The sequence below is a fragment of the Rhinoraja longicauda genome, chromosome 17 (genome assembly GCF_053455715.1).
Source record: "Rhinoraja longicauda isolate Sanriku21f chromosome 17, sRhiLon1.1, whole genome shotgun sequence".
NCBI classification, from domain to species: domain Eukaryota; kingdom Metazoa; phylum Chordata; class Chondrichthyes; order Rajiformes; family Arhynchobatidae; genus Rhinoraja; species Rhinoraja longicauda.
The window spans coordinates 40,325,456-40,336,792 of record NC_135969.1 but is presented as its reverse complement, the minus strand read 5'-3'; the positions used below and the strand labels follow the sequence as shown (position 1 = coordinate 40,336,792).

Sequence of the window (11,337 nt, the reverse complement as noted above, 5' to 3'; positions counted from 1 at the left end):
GGCCATCAGGTCTTTACCGGGTGCTATGGAAACTGGCTCACTTCACTCCTATCGGGAAGAAGATACAGGTGACTGAAAACCTGACCACCTGCACCTGCATTCACTCTGCACCACTGCAACCCGCCACTGCATCCAGCATGCAGTGCCTCTGGAGACGGACACTGCAGCATTGCATTACATTTGCTTTCAGGTCTGCATCGGGTGCTATGAAAACACGATTTCACTCCTGCCATAGGAAAGAAGGTAAGGCTCAGGAGTCTGAAAGCCTGATCACCAGGCTCAAGAAGGTTTTGAGGCCACACAGTGACACAGCTGGTGGAGCTGCTGTCTCACAGCGCCAGTGACCCGGGTTGAATCCTGACCTCGGGTACTGCCTGTGTGGAGTTTGCATGGAGGGATGTGGATCACGTGCAGGCAGGTGAGATCACATAGAAAATAGGTGCAGGAGTAGGCCATTCGGCCCTTCGAGCCAGCACCGCCATTCAATATGATCATGGCTGATCATCCAAATTCAGTACCCCGTTCCTGCTTTTTCCCCATATCGCTTGATTCCGTTGGCCCTAAGAGCTAAATCTAACTCTCTCTTGAAAACAGCCAGTGAATTGGTCTCCACTGCCTTCTCTGGCAGAGAATTCCACTTGGATTAGTTGGCATCATGTTTAGCACAGACATTGTGGGTGGAGGCAATGCTCTACTTTTTATGTTCAATCTTCTTAGTCTCCTATTCAGACTCTAAAATGGGGATAAAAATTGCTGTTCCAGGATTCATGCTTTTAGAAAAATCCATGGACAGTTAGATGTGGTGCTGGTTGCTGTATGTTTTGAGCTGAATACTGGGCTGTAGATTTTCATTATTGATAGATCTTAATGCTCATTGGAACCTTTTGAAGAACAGTTACAATTCTGTTGAGGGTGTACTTAAAGATAGACACAAAATGCTGGAGTAACTCAGCAGGACAGGCAGCTTCTCTGGATAGAAGGAATGGGTAGAAGGACATTTCGGGTCAAGACCCTTCTTCAGCCTGAGAGTCAGGGGAGAGGGAGATAAGGAAGGGTAAGGTATGAAAACGAGATATCAAAAGAGATGCAGGTCAAGGAAAATGTAGAGTAGATCATTATTAGCTAGGAGAAGGTGACAACGAAGCATCTATATACTAAAACTCTCGTTTGTTTGTTTATTTGTAATTGAACTACAGCCAAAACGGTACACGATAGCGTGACAATTTTAGGCCCACCTTACTCACCGTTCTCGCTTTAATGGTAAAGCAAGTAGTTTTATTGAAATCGGTGTTATATTTTTAGTTATTCACATTTTAAAGTTTAAATCTATCTCCTAGGGAGGGAGGAAGGTGGGGGGGGGGAGGGAGGGAGGTAGGAGGAGGGTGGACAAGGGGGGGTTGAGGGGGAAAGGGGGGGAGGGGGGGGGGAGGAGAGGGTGCTGCACCAATGCAGGAGACATTTAGGCCCAACGGGTCCACTTGGTCTAGTATAGAGATAAAATTTAATCAGGAGGACAATCAGACTGGTCGGAGAACTAGGATGGGGAGGGATGGAGAGAGAGGGAAAGCAAGGGTTACTAGGTTAGAGAAGTCAATGTTCATACCGCTGGGGTGTAAGCTGCCCAAGCGAAATATGAGGTGCTGTTCCTCCAATTTGCGCTGGGCCTCACTCTGACTTAATTCAGCCTGCATTGATAAAAACTTCAAACTTCATAATGTATAATAAAATAATTTATTTGTTACAGAGTGAACAATTTTTGAAAGTTACCAGTGCATATTTTAATACTTGTCATAAATATATTTTAGCTATGAATAACATCTTTAATAATGTAACATTGGTCTACTATATTGTAGTGCACAGTGTAACACTACTAAATAATGACATAAATTCCCTTGCTATAACAATGAGTACAACTGCTGGAATTCATAAAAATGTTAAAATGGTCATTTGGCAGACACACTGAACTAAATGGCACAGTTGCTTATAACTTAAAAGGAAAACAAATGTGTCCAGATGCCATATAATCAAGATTTATTGCAAACAGTGAAATTAAAGTGTGTCTGTTGTGGGCTGAGGTGTCAAATCTATTGCAAGGTTTGCCCTTGCATAATATTTTGCATACAATTGCCCTGGATTTTGATGCAATAACTTCAGAAACTGCATTTGATGTAAAATAAAATTTGATACCTGTAAACAGAGTTTTGTTTTTTATGGAACGCATTAATGAAATATATTGCGAACATGATGTTTGGATCATTTCTAATTAATCACATCTAATTTACAGAGCATTTTTTACCCCCTAATTTTTAGGTGTGAAGAGTAAAGCTATGCTATCTTAACTGTGAAACTATTCTAATTAGGTGATTAGTATTTTGGTTAAAAATTCACTAACTACTTCTAAATCAAGTATTCACATACAATGTAAGTGACGTCTTTTAGAAGAATTTTACTTGTCTCAGCGCTCATTTACTTTCAAACTTACTGAATCAGTTACAAGTTAATAATAATGGTTCGGTAGTTACATTGTTAGTCATAGAGTCCGACAGCACAGAAGCAGGCCCTTCGGCCCGACGAGAACATGCCGACCAAGATGGCTATCTAACCTAGTCCCATTTGCCTGCATTTGGTCCATTTCCCTCTAAACCTTTCCTATCTACCCACCTGTCCATTGTTTATACCTGTTTATTAACAAAGCAGTTACCTGTGTTTGATTTACTTCAATTTATTCTGGAACATGTTATGCAAAGCTGCTTTGAATAATGTAACAATGTATAGTTTATAGTATCTATTCTTCATTTAATGGAAATGTTTACACAGTGGCACTGCAAGCTTATAAAAAAAGTTTACAAAATCAATATATCTTGATCATATTGCCAAGAAATCCTAGATTGATATTTGCATGCACCAGGAATAGCACCAAAGTATTTTATGCACCAAAGTCTTTTATGCCTCGAAAACATCAGTGCAAATGTTAACATTCCCCTTTCTCTCCAGCAATTTACTAAGATGCCCTCGGCGATGTTAAAACAATACTTCACCATCTAGTTTGTATTGGGTTCGATTCTTCTGTAGCTCCCTACTTAGCAATTTAATTTGCTGTTTTAATTAATAACTAATATGCTATTAAACTTGTAATACCATATCCTTAATACACGTATATTTTACATAAACCTCAGTGTGTCAATGGGTAAAAGCATACGAGAAACACTTTGCGTACAATTGCCAGTAACACCACGTTAATGTACAACGCATAGTGGAATAAAAATATTCCTACTGTACAACCAATTTCTATTCCCTTTCATTATCAATGATCGTGTAGAATTCCTTCTATTTAGCACCGAGCTATGAGTGTACTCATTTTGGTTATTAACATCTAATGAAGCTTACCAGTGCAATAACATACCCATATATTTACAAAACCTTTATCAAAATTACTTATAATATGATAACAGTACATATTCATCTGTTTCCTGATTAAAAGTGCAGAGGTAAATTCAAAGTTAAAAACACTCTTTAAATATAATACACAGATAGCACCACCATTTAAAAAAAAAAGGCATATCAGCCTACTTTTGGTTTATTGGATGTGTTGTGATTAGTAAACAATTAAAAAAGACGGTGCCAATAAAATATCCTTATCTTACACGGCTACACAGTGTGTACTGTATGTACAAACAGTGCTTTTCACTGTTGGAAAATTGAAAACATTAAAGTATCCTTTCACAAAACAATTTTGAGAGAAATAAATATAAATGGAGATCATAAATACAATATTATACATCGACCTGTCCAGATTTATCTACAGATACGCAGAGGTATGTATGAGTTGACCTTCATCTCAATCCAGCTTCTGTCTCACTGTCGTAATAGCTCATAAACCTGGAGCACCTACTGAAAAGACAAATGTTAGCTCAATCAAAGTCTAATCATTGTGAGAGAAACGACATTCGGGGAAACATTTGCTAAATCCTGCAATTAAATAATGAAAATGAGCAAATTATACATTAAATGTCAGTTGTCCTCTGAAAAGCATCCCCTCTCTCTCCGTTCCTCCTCCACCCTAGTTATCGTACTAGTTTTACTGTCATCCTAAGATAGACACAAAATGCTGTAGTAACACAGCGGGACAGGCAGCATCTCTGGAGAGAAGGAATAGGTGACGTTTCTGGTCGAGACCCTTCTTCAGTCCTGTTGAGTTCCACTCTGTATTAATCCATTACCACCTATCCCACAGCCAAAAATGGACCATTGTGGGCTACATATTCCCTTGATTAGAAGAGGTATCAAGGGTTATGGGGAGAAGGCAGGATAATGAGATGAGGAGGCAGAGAACTCGATGGGCCGAATGGCTTAATTATGCTCCTGTAACGTATGAACTTGTGATTATCGTTGCTTTCTGGATATCTTCCATTCATTTGTCCAAAGTACTGTCTATACTCCCTTTCAGACTCTCAGTCTGAAGAAGGATCTCGACCCGAAACGTCACCTATTCCTTTTCCCCAGAGATGCAGCCTGACCCACTGAGTTACTCCAGTTTTTTTATGTGTATCTTCGGTGAAATGTCCAAGGACAGTGCATGGACCTTTATATAGTTATTCAGGAAATCTGCGACCAGTTACTGCCATTAATTAGAAGTCGAATATCTTTCCACTCTTTGTGTTGGAGCGTAAACATGCCTTTGTGCAATTTACAGGTGGTTGTCCTATCTTGTGTGTTTCCATAACACACTAAATGCTGGAGTAACTCAGCGGGTGAGGCAGCATCTCTGGAGGACATGGGTAGGTGATGTTTTGGGTCAGTATCCATCTTCAGCGATCTCCGTACACTAACACTATCCTACACACTGGGGACAATGTACAATTTTTACGGAAACCAATTAACCTACAAGCCTGTACGTCTTTGGGGTGTGGGAGGAAACCAGAGATCCCGGAGAAAAATCCACGCGGTCGCGTGGAGAACGTACAAGCTCCGTGCAGGCAGCACCCATAGTCAGGATCAAACCCGGGTCAATGGCGCTGTAAGGCAGCAACTCCACCGCTGTGCTCGGCCTGTGAAGGTTGTTGGCTGCAACCTTCCCTCCATTGACGAACTGTACACTGCAAGGGCCAGGAAGCGAGCTAGCAAGATCACCTCTGACCCCTCTCACCCTGGCCACAAACTCTTTGAAGCACTTCCCTCTGGAAGGCGACTCCAGACTGTCAAAGCAACCACAGCCAGACATAAAAACAGCTTTTTTTCCGCGAGTAGTAGCTCTACTCAACAACCAAAAGTCTGTAGTCTCTTTTTGCTCTGGTTTATTTCACTCACACGTTTAAACCGTAATGTTGTATTCTCAATGTTTTAATGCTTTATTCTTAATTGTTTACTGTATGTTCGTGTTGTTACTTGCGAGCGGAGCACCAAGGCACATTCCTTGTATGTGTACATAATTGACCAGTAAACTCATTCATTTATTCATTCATTCATTCATTCATTCATTCATTCATTCATTCATTCATTCATTCCTAGGTCAGGTACATGGATAGGAAAGGTTTAGAGGGATATGTACCAAATGCAGGCAAATGGGACTAAATGCGATGGAGCATCTTAGTCGGCATGGATGGATTGGACCAAGGGGCCTGTTTCCACGCTATATGACTATGTCTCTCCACATGACAGAGGAAATCTAATTCTGAAGCAGTAAATTTCTGGGTTGCTATGGAGATGTTTTTTTTTTAATGCCATGTTCCTCATGAATTGTGAAGGATTCTACTCAGCAAACGCGTGGCACCTCCTTCGCAATCAATACTTTTTTCTTTCCACAGGTAACTGCTTGGATGTGATCTTCTTCAGGTAATCAGCCACACCACTCTTCAACTACAAAGGAAATGGGAAGGTGGTTTCTGGACAATAACTGCTATTTGTTCCTCGCATTAGAGCAAAATCGACATAGCCATCTGAGCAATCAAAGAGCGAGTCGGAATAGGTCTTTAGATGCTTCAGTAAGTACTTAAAATATCTTACAAAGCACTTATTCCACTATCTTACTAAGGCTTTACTGACTGCAATAGTAGACATGATGTGGTATTACATGAGAGGAGTAGATCAAGTCGATGCACAGAGTCTCTTGCCCAGAGAAGGGGAATCAAGAACTAGAGGACGTTGGTTTATGGTGAGAAGGGGAAAAGATTTAAAATGTGGTGAATCTGTGGAATTTATTGTCACAGAAGGCTGTGGGGGCCGTCAATATATATTTTTAAGGCAGAGATAGATAGATTCTTGATTAGTACGGGTGCTTGGTGTTATAGGGGAGGCAGGAGAATGGGGTTAGGAGGGAGAGATAGACCAGCCATGATTGAATGGCGGAGTAGACTTGATGGGCCAAATGGCCTAATTCTACTCCTATCACTTATGAACTTATGAACCTGAGGGGTAACATTTTTACATAAAGCGTGGTGGGTTTACATAAAGCGGCAGAGGCAGCGTGTTCGCCCGCCCCGAATCGCGGGGCTTGGGTCGGCCCGCCGCGGACCTTTCACCGTCCGGCGCGGCCTGGAATAGGCCGTGGACCTTTCACCGTCCAGCGGGGGCTTCAATATAGGGAGCCCCGACGTGGCAACTCCAACAGCCTGACCGCGGGAGAAGACGGCAGGGAAGAGAAAAATACATTTTGGCCTTCCATCACAGTGAGGAGGGACTGGAGGAGACTCACTGTGATGGATGTTTCTTTTTGTTTGGTGTTAGTTGTGATTGTATGTGTTATTGCATTTTTATTGATTATTCTTATTGGTCTTATTGTTCAACTGCGGGTAATGTTTCATTTCACTACACATTTATGTGTATGTGACAAATAAACGACTATTGACTATTGACTATTGTGTATGGAACGAGCTGCTGGAGGAAGTAGTTGTCACAGGTACTATTGTGATGTTTAAGAATCACTTAGATAGGTAGGTGGATAGAATAGGTTTAGAGGGATATGGGCCAAACGCAGGCAGGTGGGACGAGTGTAGATTGGGCATGTTGGTCGGCATGGGCAAGTTGGGCTGAAGGGCCTGTTTCCACGCTGCATGGCTCCGACTATAAATCACCTGACAAAGAAGAGCAGATGGAGGTGTATAGTTGCGTGGGATGTATGGTCTAAGGCTCCAGCAATGAGATAATCGGAAAGAGTAAATGCGATGATGTTTCAGAAGAGACTCATTAAAGGCAGCAAGATTTATTCTGTAAGCAATCTTTGTCAGGACTTTATCATAACATAATTAATCACCAATATATGGAGTTTTTTTAATCACATTTTTTTTCCTGATAAACATGCTAACTAATCTATCAGGAACACATTGTCGTTGCGGTCTTGTGTAACCAAGATTTTATCATCCCTAGATGATGTATTATTTCTACTGGGCTTGTGTTCATAGAAGAACAACATAAAAATGTATAAAACTTAATGGACCTCAGCAGTTGTTGCATTTGGCACTGGTGAAACATTGGTTCCACATTAAAAGAATGTGTAATTAATCAAAAGCAAGTTCTCAACTAAGTCAGGTAAGTTTAATATCCAGGCAAATTGGGGCAGCACAGTGGAGCAGCGGTAGAGTTGCTCTGCCACTGTGTTTGGATATTAAACACCCTGACTTAGTTGAAGACAGCACCCGTAGTCAGGATCGAACCCGGGTCTCTGGCACTGTAAGGCAAATGTTCCCCAATGTTGGGGGAATCCAGAACCAGGGGTCACAGTTTAAGAATAAGGCGTAGGCCATTTAGGACTGAGATGAGGAAAAACTTTTTCACCCAGAGAGTTGTGAATCTGTGGAATTCCCTACCGCAGAAGGCAGTGGAGGCCAATTCACTGGATGTTTTCAAGAGAGAGTTGGATATAGCTCTTAGGGCTAACGGAATCAAGGGATATGGGGAGAAAGCGGGAATGAGGTATTGATTTTGGATGATCAGCCACGATCATATTGAATGGCGGTGCTGGCTCGAAGGGCTGAATGGCCTACTCCTGCACCTGTTGTCTATGTTTTTGTGTTACATCCCGATCTGCTGGACCTCTTTGCAGTCTTTCACCGTCTAAATCGTTTTGTGTTTTAATCATTCTTTCTTCCAAAGTGAACAACTCCGCATTTCCTACATTTTGCGCCATTTGCCAACTTTTTGCGTAACCAATCAATGCATCTCTCTGTAAACTGTTTGCATCCTCCCCACAGCTTGCCTTCCCACCTACCTCTGCTTCATCTGCATATTTGGCTGCAGTACATTCGCTTCCTTCCTCTGAAGCATTAATTTACAATGCAAACAACTGTGGTTCCAGCCTAGAAACCCAAGGCTCCCCACTGATCGCGAGTTCCGATCTGAAACCGACTGCCTTATCCCTGCTGGATGCTTCCTGTTTATTTTCCAATCTTCTATCCATGCCAATGTAACACCTTTACACCATTAGCTCTTAAAGTAATTGAGTCATTTGGAGTCACACAGCATGGAAAGAGGCTCTTTGGCCCAACTTGCCCACACCGGCCAATATGTCCCAGTTACACTAGTCCCACCTGCCCACGCTTGGTCCATATCAGGCAGCTTCTCTGGAGTAAAAGGATGGGTGATGTTTCAGGTTAGGACCCTTCTTCACACCCTGCAGAGTTACTGCAACTTGCTTCAGCACTGTTCATAGGTTATAGGTGCAGAATGAGGCCATTCGACCCATCAAGGTAGACGCAAAATGCTGGAGTAACTCAGCGGGTCAGGCAGCATCTCAGGAGAGAAGGAATGGGTGACGTTTCACGTCGAGACCCTTCTTCAGACTGAAGAAGGGTCTCGACCCGAAACGTCACCCATTCCTTCTCTCCTGAGATGCTGCCTAACCCGCTGAGTTAATCCAGCATTTTGTGTCTACCTTCAATTTGAACCAGCATCTGCAGTTATTTTCCTACCTTTCGACCCATCAAGTCTACTCCGCCATTCGATCATGGCTGATCTATCTCTCCCTCCCTTCTCCGTGGATTGTCACCTTGTCGTGGTGGAGAAGCTCGTGTGGTCCTGAGATCCTGAGAGCGATGCCGTCTGGAGCTACGCTCCTGGTAGGGTCACCCAAGGCGGGTACGGTTGAGGGGGAGGTCCCTGACAAAGAGCAATCCAACCAAGACCTCAACGGTGGAACAGGCGGAGGGAGGGTGATGGCTGACTTTAGTGGAGCGTCACAACGGCTGGGAAGGTGGATGAAGGCTGCGGCAGAAAAGGGTCCCCGGTCGTCTTGGACTCCGTGCCACTGGATCCCGACCCAGATCTGTCAAGGACTGTGTGGTGGCTGTCTGTGCACCAGTGTCCCCACGTTAAACAAAGTCACTCCACAAGAGGAGAATCATACTTGCTTCGAGTGCCCGCCGATGATGATCTCTCCCTCCTAACCCCATTCTCCTGCCTTAGAGTCATAAAGTGATACAGTGTGGAAACAGGCCCATCGGCCTAACTTGCCCACACCGGCCAATATGTCCCATCGACACTAGACCCACCTGCCTGCATTTGGTCCATATCCCTCCACGCGTGTCCTATCCACGTACCTGTCTAACAGTTTCTAAAACGTTGCGATAGTCCCTGCGTCAACTACTTCCTCTGGCATACATACACCCTCCACCCTTTGTGTGAAAAGGTTAGCTCTCAGATTCCTATTAATCTTTTTAATAGACAATAGACAGATCAGCCATGATCACATTGAACGGCGGTGCTGGCTCGAAGGGCTGAATGGCCTCCTCCTGCACCTATTTTCTATTGTCTATTGACAATAGGTGCAGGAGTAGGCCATTCGGCCCTTCGAGCCAGCACCACCATTCAATGTGATCATGGCTGATCATTCACAATCAGTACCCCTTTCACCCTTTCACCTTAAACCTATGTCCTCTGGTCATCGTCGATCGTCATCTTAAACCTATGTCCTCTGGTCGTCGATTTACTACTCTGGGCAAGAAACTCTGTGCATCTACCCGATCTATTCCTCCCATGATTAAATAAGCTATCTCTTATTTTGCAAAGTATCTTTGATGGGGCACCTTGTCAAAAGTCTTCTGAAAGTCCAAATGAACTACACCTACCAGTGTAACACTGTTGTCCACTTGGAGGCACTGATGGGTGTGCAGATCAGGTCAATGATTGCCCTCACCATAAGGTCACCAATCTCTTAGGCAGAATGCTCACTCCTGCCCCATATCAGCCACCCTAGAATGCTTCTTCAATTGGCCATGGACTACGGATTAAAGTGGCCCATCTAGGGCTTCTTGTGGGCATTCAATTGGGGGCAACATTAGGGGTGGCACGGTGGCACAGCGGTTGAGTTGCTGCCTCACAGCGCCAGAGATCCGGGTTTGATCCTGACTGCGGGTGCTGTCTGTACAGTTTGTACTTCCTCCCTGGGAACTACTCAAACTGGTAATGTTTTGGGCACAGTGGCACAGCTAGTAGAGCCACTGCCTCACGGCTCCAGAGACCCGAATTCGATACCGACCTCAGGTGCTGTGTGTGTGTGTGTGTGAAGTTTGCGCGTTCTCCCTGTGATCCCATGGATTTCCTCCGGGTGCTCCGGATTCCTCCCACATCCCAAACGATGTGTGGGTTTACAGATTAATTGGCCTCAGTAAATTGCCCCCTAATGTATAGGGAGTGGATTTTGTAAGATTTTTTTTTTGATTTTAGATTTAGAGATACAGTGCGGAAACAGGCCCTTCGGCCCACCGAGTCCGCGCCGCCCAGCGATCCCCGCACATTAACACTATCCTACACACACTAGGGACAATTTTTACATTTACCCAGTCAATTAAACAGCCTCCTCTATGGCTCACCCTCAAAAATCATCAGTAAACTTCAATACATTCAAAACTCCGCTGCCCGTCTACTCACCCACTCCCCGATCCGTGACCATATCACCCCTGTCCTTTACAAACTCCACTGGCTCCCCATCCCCCAGAGAATCCAATACAAAATCCTCCTCATGACCTACAAAGCCCTCCATAACCTGGCCCCATCCTACCTGACTGACCTCCTCCACAGGCACACTCCCACCTGCACCCTCCGCTCTGCCGCTGCCAATCTCCTGTCCCCCCCCATCCGGACCAAACTCAGATCCTGGGGGGACAGGGCTTTCTCCATCGCTGCTCCCACCCTATGGAACTCACTACCCCAAACCGTCAGAGACTCCTCCTCACTCACCACATTCAAAACATCACTGAAGTCTCACCTCTTCAGCACTGCCTTCAACCACTGAAGGTCACCTCACCTTCTGTCTTCTTTCTCTGTTCGTTTACTTATTTATCTATTTATCCACTTCTCTATGTTCTAAAAAATCCCTGTAAAGCGTCTTTGAGTGTTTGAAAAGCG

The 11,337-nt window shown here is 44.0% G+C and overlaps 1 protein-coding gene and 1 long non-coding RNA gene across 2 annotated transcripts in view; one reads left to right on the top strand and one right to left on the bottom strand.

Moving 5' to 3' along the window:
• The first annotated feature begins 205 nt into the window (after positions 1-205).
• Positions 206-5,955, top strand: LOC144601943 (uncharacterized). Its single transcript, XR_013548397.1, has 3 exons — positions 206-243; positions 4,694-4,778; positions 5,805-5,955. It is a non-coding gene; the product is annotated as an uncharacterized LOC144601943 (long non-coding RNA).
• The window catches only part of adamts9 (ADAM metallopeptidase with thrombospondin type 1 motif, 9), a 205,378-nt gene continuing 197,611 nt past the window's right edge, over positions 3,571-11,337 (bottom strand). The window contains exon 40 of the mRNA XM_078414557.1: positions 3,571-3,891. The gene's annotated coding sequence lies outside the window, so the exon portion shown is untranslated. The remainder of the gene's footprint in view (positions 3,892-11,337) is intronic.